Raw genomic sequence first — 9,829 nt, forward strand, 5'->3', positions numbered from 1 at the left:
TTTACCTCTGTTTACTGTAACTTTGAACCTAAAGCTAGAGGGGGTTCCTCTGGGCTCTTTGAATTTGATTACCCTGTAAAGTTATTTTCCATCCTGATTTTACAGAGATGATTTTTACCTTTCTTTCTTTAATTAAAAGCCTTCTTTTTAAGAACCTGATTGATTTTTCCTTGTTTTAAGATCCAAGGGAATTGGATCTGGGCTCACCAGGAACTGGTGGGGGGAAAGGGGCGGGGGGGGAATGATTAATTCCTCCTTGTTTTAAGATCCAAGGGGTTTGGATCGGTGTTCACCAGGGAATTGGTGGAGGAGTCTCTCAAGGCTACCCAGGGAGGGAAAGGTTTTGGGGGGGAAGACAGAGTTTCCCAAATAACTCATAAATCATTTGGGTGGTGGCAGCAACAGCAGATCTAAGCTGGTAGTTAAATTTAAAGGTTTTCATGCAGGTCCCCACCTCTGTACCCTAAAGTTCAGAGTGGGGAAGGAACCTTAACACCAGCATTGCAAGATATTTACGTGCCAGGTATGCTAAAAATTCATATGTCCCTTCATGCTTCAACCACCATTCCAGAAGACATGCGTCCATACTGATGATGGGTTCTGCTCAATAATGATCCAAAGCAGAGCGGACTGACACATGTTCATTTTCATCATCTGAGTCAGATGCTACCAGCAACTTTGCCTGAGCCTGTGGAGATTGAGCAGCCGCTTGGATGGAGGAATTGGCAAGGTCAGCCTCCTTCAAGGACTTTGACCTCATTGAAGATCTGTCTGCAGAAATTGTATCTGGGAGGAAGGGAACTCAGGAGAACACACCAATTGCGCACAGAGCTCCTGCGTCCAGACAGAACCACAACAACATGAGGAAAGCCAGGAGAAGGAACATCAGTCACTGCTACGACCCAGCAGCAGCATCCAGGATCCAGAAGCTCTACCGGTCAAACCGCCCTAAGGCTATGAGAGAGATTCTTGATGGGCCCTCATCCTACTGCGCAATCCAGTCCGAGAGACTATTCTTGTAAGTCAAGGGGGTGTTTGACCATGTAGCTCAGAATGATGCACAGCGTCCACAGTGCCTTCATCCTCTACTCCGGGTTAACTATGCACAGGATCTGGAACAAGACTTCACATCATGGGAAGTAGATACCAGACTTACAAAGACCAAAAACACAGCCCAAGGAAAAGATGGCATTTGCTACAACTTCCTAAAAAACGAGACCCCGGTTGCCTGGTATTACTTGCCATTTTCTACAAATGCAAACAGTTCTGCCATACTCCCAGCTCCTGGAAGAAGTCTATAATGGTGTTCGTCTACAAGAAAGGCGAGGGAGATGACCCCAACAACTGGAGATCCATCTCTCTCTGTTCCACCATGTACAAACTGTATGCCAGATGCCTCGCGGCTAGGATCACAGACTGGTCGGTGAACCGAGGAGCCATCAGCTCCATCCAGAAAGGCTTCATGTCATGCAAAGGCTGCTACGAACACAACTTTGTCCTTCAGACTGCCATCTACACAGCCAGGAGGACACGGAGGCAACGTGCCATAGCATGGTTTGACATGGCTAATGCTTTTGGATCGATGCCCCATCAGCACATTTTTGCCACGCTGCGAGAATTCGGGATACCTGAAAACTTTCTCCAACTGGTCCAGGAACTGTATGAAGGCTGCACCACCACCATCCACTCCGTGGAAGGAGAGACACCCAAAATTCCTATCTGTAGCTGCGTGAAGCAAGGCTGCCCCCAGAGCCTCATCGTTTTCAGCTTAGCCATGGAGCTGCTCATTCGAGCGATCTCCAGCAGTCTAGGCAGTTTCAATCTATACGACAACAATATCCTGGCCTATGAAGACTATCTGGTCCTGATTGCAGACAACCCCAAGAGTCTTCAACAAATGCTTGACATCACCAGCTAGGCTGCCAACTGCATGGGACTCTGCTTCAATGTCAGGAAGTTTGCATCCATGCATATCAATGGCAGTAGAAGGGATTCAGTCCAGGAGACGCCGTTTCAGATCAAGGGTGAACCCATGATCTTCCTCGAGGACGGCAAGGCGTACCAACATCTCGGCATGCCCATGGGTTTCTGTGTCCAGCAGACACCTGAGGATACCATCGCAGAGATCCTACGAGATGTGGCCAGGATCAACTCCTCCCTACTGGTACCATGGCAGAAGATCAACGCCTTGAATACCTTCCTGATCCCCCGTAACTCATTTGTCCTGAGGGGATCTGCTGTGGCAAAGGTATCTCTGAACAAGGCAGACAACACCCATCCGGCAGCCGGTGAAGAAGTGGATGTTTCTTCCCTAGAGCAATGAACTGGTGTACATCTCGCACAAGCAGGGTGGTGCCAACATCCCTCGAATGGGTGATCTGTGCGACATTGCCGTGATCACTCATGCCTTCCACCTTCTGACATGCCCAGACGCCACAGTGAGAAACAGTGCAGAGAGTGCTCTGCAGGATGCTGTCAAGAAGTGAATCGCCAGGACCCCCTCCAACCAAAATGTAGCCACCTACCTGAATGGCTCGCTGGAAGGCGAATTTGGAAGAGACAGGGGAGACTTCGCTTTGCTCTGGACTTGTGCCCGCAATGCTACGCGATGACTGGAGAAGTGTATCTGCTGTCACTGGACGTGGTGCAAGGAACGCCAGGAGCTGGGAGTCCTGGTGCCACAGGTGAAGAATACAGATCACACTATCATCACTCCGAGAGCTAGAACCATGCTGGAGAGGACCCAGAAGGATGCCATCTGCTGCCAATACATGGAAAACCTGAAACGGAAGCTGGACCAGGGCAAGGCATTCGAGGTGACGTGCAAGTGGGATGCCAGCAACCACTTCCTCCCCGGGGGCAGCTTCACCTGATTTGCTGACTGGAGGTTCATTCACAGGGCCCGGCTCAACTGCGTCCCACTGAATGGAGACAACCACTATGGGAATCGGGACGAGTGATGCAGGAAGTGCGGCTACGCCAAGAAAATACTACTCCACAACTTCTGTAGCTACGAGCCCCATTTGAGAGCTTGGCAGCTGTGAGACAACGCCATCCAAGATCGCCTGGCCAGAGCCATCCTGCCATCCATGGGGAAGGTTGCCATAAACTCCGTCATCCCCAGAACCGACAGCCAACTGCGACTGGACATTGTCATCATCATGGTGGATGTCACAGTGCTGTTTGAGAACAGGACCCCGGCCTTCCACGATGCCCGAACTCGAAAGGTAGAGAAATATGCCCCTCTGGCCGAAACCTTGAGAGCTAAGAGTTACCAGGTCCAGACACGTGCACTGATCGTTGGAGTCTTAGGCGCATGGGACCCCAGTAATGAGCGAGTACAGAGAGAATGTGGAATCGGTCAACGCTATGCTCGGCTGATGCAGCAACTCATGGTGTCAGATGCCATCAGATGGTCAAGGGACATCTACATAGAACACGTCACCGGACATTGGCAATACCAGGAGGGATGAGCCGGAGTGCGGTTGAGAGGCACAGTCAGGAAAGTAACAAATACTTTCCTCATGGATTGTATTTTCTAAATGGACAATCAACCTAATTCTCAATTACTGAGGGACAATCTCCAGTCATTGATATATTTTGCTTTCTACAACCAATCTCTGTACAACTTTTCATGAGTGATGTACCCGAGTATTCGGATTCTAATATCTAAACTGTATTGTTAAATCTATTCCCCTAAATTTGGGTTATTTCTGATTATGTACTCTATGTATCATATGACTTTTAAAAACTAACTTTATATTTGTGGATAATCTCAGCACTATACCCAGATGTACAGACACTCTTTTCCCAACCTATGTTTTATATAAGTTTTTAAACATTAGGTTTAATAAATTTTTTATATCTGGCACATAAATACCTTGCAAAACCGACTACAAAAGTGCCATGCGAACACCTGTTTTCACTTTCAGGTGACATTGTAAATAAGAAGCAGTCATCAATATCTCCCGTAAATGTAAACAAACTTGTTTGTCTTAGCAATTGGCTGAGCAAGAAGTAGGACTGAGTGGACTTGTAGGCTCTAAAGTTTTACATTGTTTTGTTTTTGAGTGTGGTTATGTAACAAAAAAAATCTACATTTGTAAGTTACACTTTCACGATAAAGAGATTGCACTACAGTACTGTACTTGTATGAGGTGAACTGAAAAATACTATTTATTTTGCTTATCATTTTTACAGTGCAAATATTTGTAATAAAAATAATATAAAGTGAGCACTGTACACTTTGTATTCTGTGTTGTAACAGAAATCAATATATTTGAAAATGTAGAATAAACATCCACAAATATTTAATAAATTTCAATTGGTATTCTATTGTTTAACAGTGTGATTAATCGTGTTTAATTTTTTTAAGCACAGTTAATTTTTTTGAGTTAATCACGTGAGTTAACTGCGATTAATCAACAGCCCTATTAAAAAGGAAATATTTTTAAAAATTACTTTTCCCTTGTCATGGTGTTCTGTTTTGTTTTTTAATTTTTATTTTGCAATTCACACAACTGGAAAAATGAAAGTAGATGAGTTGGTTTCACATTCTGATTCTAATATATTAGCATAATACTGAAGTGTTTTGAGTTTTTCAAATACTGTAACGATGCTTACTTTTAAAAAAAATCTGTTTTGATGACATATAAAATCATGAAAGCTTTTAAATTCATACTACATTTAAAACAAACATTTTTCCAAACTACCTGACAATGTATCTTTAAATGTAGTTTTTGGATTTAATTTTCTTGAGGATTCTTGTTTATTTTTTAAAGAAAAGGCAAAGAGAGAAGACTATTAGATTGTATATTAAAAATACAGCAAATGAAGGTTTGGTCTACATTACAAAGTTAGGTCAATTTAAGTCAACTTGCATTGGCCTAGCTGTGCCCATCTATAATGAAATTTGTCTCCCGCCAATGTAAGCACCCTCTTACAGCTACGCAGTAGCACCACCTCCACAGGTGACATGGAGCCATGGTCGACCTACTTAGGCTACTTCTGTGAGAATTCTGCACCACTGCACAATGTAGTTTCCACACAAATTAATGTTGTGCACACAGAATTTCCTTTTTGCCCCCACAGAAATGGACTGCAGAGCTCCTGGCTGCCACTAGGGGCTGCTGGACCTGGCATAGCCCAGCTTGCAAATAGAAGACACTGCTGGTGGGAGAGGCTGGAGCTGGAGGGTTCCCGACAGCTGCAGGTCTCAACACATCCTGAAGGAAGGAGGTGGCGTGCAGGGACCTTCATATAAGCCTGGGACTCAGCATCAGGCTGTTTCTCCCTCTGGGTAGGGGTGCGGGTGTCTGGGCCAGGGTGGTGGTGGTGCAGGTATCTTGGCTGGGGGAGCCCTGCAGCTAGGCTAAGGAGGGGAGGTGGTGCAGGTGTCTGGGCAGGGGGGGCTCCCAACTGCTGGGCCCTGGTGGGGAGGGAGGAGGGAAACATGAACTGGGTTGTCATAGGGGATTCTTTAACTCTCTCTACTCCCGGGGAATTTTTGTGTGTGTCTGTATTGTTACAGACATACTTGCTGACAGGTATTTTGAAATAAATTACCAAAATAACTGAAACTGGCATGATTATATAGTGTTAGTTTTATAAATAAAATATGCAGAATTTTGCAGAATTTTAAAATATTGTGTGCAGAAGTTTTAATTTTTTGGAACAGAATTCCCCCAAGAGTATTAGGCCGACACACTGTGAGTGTAATCACTGCATTACTTTTGTCAACCCTAGCAGTCCTCCAGCAGCTGTCTCACAATGCCTTTGTCCCAAAAACAGTTACTGCTCACTTTGGCAAGCACACCTACAACCTCATTTTTGTTGTGTGCATCCGACAGCACATACAACCATTCTGGCTCCATGAACACAGACAGCTACTACAGAGGCTCCTGCCTGGAGTAGGCAAGAAGTCATGGATCTCCAGACAGTTTGGGTCTGTTGGCTGAAGAGGCATGGGTCTGTAAGCTAGAAACTGCTCTGCTTGTTCTTGGTTCTTCCTGCATTCGGAGAAGCAGGACATCGTACATTCCTTGTAAATAAATAAGATTACATAAAAGAAAATTCCCAACTATCACCAATTTCTTCTCCTGATTGTAACATCCCGAGGACCTCAAACTTTGGCTATTCAGTCAAAAAGTTGCAACAGTTTTATGAACTAGAAAGAGCCATTATAATGCCAGTAAAAGAGAGGGAATGCATTATAGTGTAGAGAATCATGTTATGATCTTGTAGGTACTATTTGGGAATTTATGGATGCTATAATACAACAACCAGATGTAGAAACAAAGAGTGGTAAAAGCTGCTGCTTGTAAAAGTTATTTTGCCTGTAAACCAAAATTCTTCAAGAAAATAAAATATTTAGTCACAGTAAAGAGCCCGTCTTTAACAAAATCAAACCACTCTATTCCTATAAGAAGGCCACATCACAGGAATAATAATTTCACTCTCATGTACATATGAAATTGTGCATTTTGGAAGAATATTCACTGTCTATCCGAGCTACTAAAAACAGGTTTACCTGACTTCTAGACTCAACTGGGAGCTGTTCATAGCACTGAACTGTGCAAATGTTAAATCAAACTGATACAATATTATGGAGGTGTCATAGTGGCTCCATAATTAAGGTTGCACTGAGATGTGCACTTAAATCATGACCAAACTCCCTCTATTGCACACTTTATTGATTTAATTTAGCCTCAAAATTTAACATACTAATTCTTCAGGGGACAGTTTAATTTACAGTAATATTTGTGTGGTGAAATATTGAGTAAATCTCAAAGAGAAAACATTTGCAGAGTCCTGTTTGAAATTTCCCCTGAGATTATAATGTTTTTTCAAGCTATCATAGCAAAAGAATTAAAGGTCCCTGTTGCACAAGGAGAGCCATGTTAGTGGACCTCGGCATCCTTAAAGAGCTCCATTGTCAGGGATCTGCCCATATGGATTTTATTGCAATATTAGCACCACAGTCCCTATACACACCAAATTCTCACATTCAGCAATTCCTTTGAGACAGAGAATTTTTCAAACAATAATTTTTGGATGGGTGGATGCTGCTGGTCTAAATTTGGTCTTCTTCCAAAACCAGATTTTTTTTACAGTGTTATTTCAATTCTGTTAGGAATTTTTCATTTTCCAAAATTTGTCAACAGAAGTTTTAAAGGAAAAACAAAACATTGTGGTTGTTTGAAATGGTTTTTAGGGTTTGGGTTAGTTTTTGTACTGGCTACTTTTATTGTTCAATAGACACATGATGATATTTTTTTTTAATATAAATGTTTTTAAAATTGTTGAGTTTCAAAATAGAACCGCTTGCTTTTGAAAATTTCCAATTTTGAAACTGAATGTTTTTGCGTAGAAAAAAATGTGGAAAATTCAGTAAATTTAAAAAAGGGACCATTACAAAAACAACAAATTTACCAAAAATTCTGTATTTTTCTTAATATTTTTTTACCATATTCCTTGGACATAGGCCCCTTTTAAAATTTTAAGCAAAAACCCCAAACCAGTTATCCATATTCTAATCTCTGCCACAAAAAGTGTGCAGCATTTCCCAAACTTCTGAAGCTCCGCCTCCCTCAGGAAAATGACACTAGTTGCACACCCATCTCTCCACAACCTTCTCATGATGTTAACGGCCTTATTAAATACACAACCCTGCTAGGCTCTGGGCAGGGTGAGGCATGTCCCATATTTTGGGAATCTCTGAGCTGATAGAAATGTCAAGTCCACCAGCTGCTTCCATTATTCAGTGCTGCCAACCTACCTCATTAGCTCTGCTCAGCACAAGAACCTCCCCCCTGCTGTGTTGAAGTGCCAAGGAGTCAGACTAGGCAGCACAGGGACAAGGGAAATGAATGGGACTATGTAGGCAGTTGGGAGAGAAGCGAGATGGTGCAGGAAGCTGGTGTGTGTGTCAAGCAGTGGTGAAAGCAGGTAGCGCAAGGCTGGTTGGTGAGGCAGTTGACTGCCTGTCTCCTCAAGTGGGTTCAGGGAAGCAGCAGGAAACTGGAAGCTCCCCGAGAAGCTGGTGTTTATCAGTCCAGGCTCCTGGGGGTGCTAGAGAGGTACATAAGAGGCTCCTCCTCCTCTCTCTCCTTGCAGCTCCTGTGGCTTTCTGTTCTTCCCTCTCACCTTTTCTCCTGCCTGCCTGTTATGTCTCTTGTGCCCTCCTTCCTCCAGCACAGCACTCCACCATCTCTGTGCATCTAGAGCAGCGTGAATACATATGCACCAGCAGCAGACACAATTTTCTACACTCTGGGTCCTAGTGACACCCCTTCCCCTCCTCCTCCGGCCCCCTCCCCCACCAGTCTGGCACCTGAGGCGGCTGCCTCAGTTCACCTCATGGTAAGGCCAGCCCTGAGTGCACATACAATCATAGAATATCAGGGTTGGAAGGGACCTCAGGAGGTCATCTAGTCCAACCCCCTGCTCAAAGCAGCACCAAAAGAGGCACTCCACTACCTCTTTTATCTTTTAAATCCAATGACTCTAAAACTGCAAAAAGGCCCATAAAGTACTGGGTTTAAAGTTGAACTGCAAAGCAGAAATGAAGATGCATTTAAACCCAAATTTATGCGCAATCTATCCACTAATTAGTCTGTAGAAAGTAGTAGAGAGATAGGACTAGAGGGTTGAAGACAGACTGACACCAGGTGTGCAGGTGGTCCAGAGAAAAGAATAGATGTGATGGGGTGCTGGGAAGAATATCCATGGTCTACTACTCTCCATCCTTTGAAGAGGGACAAGTTTGAATTAACATGATTAGCAGCCTTAAACCTGCCCCCAAAACACCAGCCACCAGACCTGAGCCAGTGTGAGGAGGGAAACAACCCACTGCTGGTATAGACCAATAGCAACCTGCAAGGGGAAACTAGGGAGCAAATTTATGATTCTCGGTCACAGTCCATTTCTTGGTTGGCTCATAGGACAGCACAGCTTGGCTTGGCAGCTGTCCTTGGGGCAACTTGTTATGTAACAACATAGACCAGAATTACTTCTGAAATGGTTTAGAGATGTTACAGGCCCATTTACTACTCCCAGATCCTCACAGGAGTTTTGAAAGGAAGATTTCATGAAAAACTAATTAATACCACAGTAAAATAACAATACATTATATCTACTGCTTTCCCTTTATCCACTAATATTGTAACTCTATTAAATAGCATCCAGGCAGAATATGTGAGCCACACATGTTGATTTTAATTTTTTTATGGTTTCTGTTTTGAAATATGTGAAATGTATTTGCATTAAATGAAAATTTATTGGAACCCGGAGCTTTGGCTTTAAGGATCAACTGAGTCTAGTTTGTATGTTTCTACTTTTGACGATGAATAAAATCTTGAAGGACCCCAAATAATCATGGTCAGTGTGTGACACAAATTGAAAAAAATAAACAGGAAATTCTAAGCTAAGGCTGACATTTTTTGCTTAATTTACACCATAACATCAAAGCAAAAATTTACCATTTGATATTGAGTGTGACATCACACTCAGGGCAATCAGAACTGTCACATTCAGACCCACAGAAGAATATTTTCTGTAATATTGAATATAGCCCCAAAAGAAATAACACTATGACAAAATTCTGCTAGTAGTTGGCACTGGTGTGAATCAAGAGTAATTCTATTAACTTCTATAAAGTTGCTCTGGATTTACATCACTACAACTGAGAACCAAATTTTGGCCCACTATTCCCTGTTTGAATAAACAAATTCTCATGGGAGTCTATGTTGTCCATAACACAGCAGTAGTCCAGCAGCTACAATCTTCTTCTACCCTAATACTGTTACTATGAACAACATTTACAGCAAAA

Source organism: Trachemys scripta, chromosome 1 (genome assembly GCF_013100865.1).
Source record: "Trachemys scripta elegans isolate TJP31775 chromosome 1, CAS_Tse_1.0, whole genome shotgun sequence".
Classification (NCBI taxonomy): domain Eukaryota; kingdom Metazoa; phylum Chordata; order Testudines; family Emydidae; genus Trachemys; species Trachemys scripta.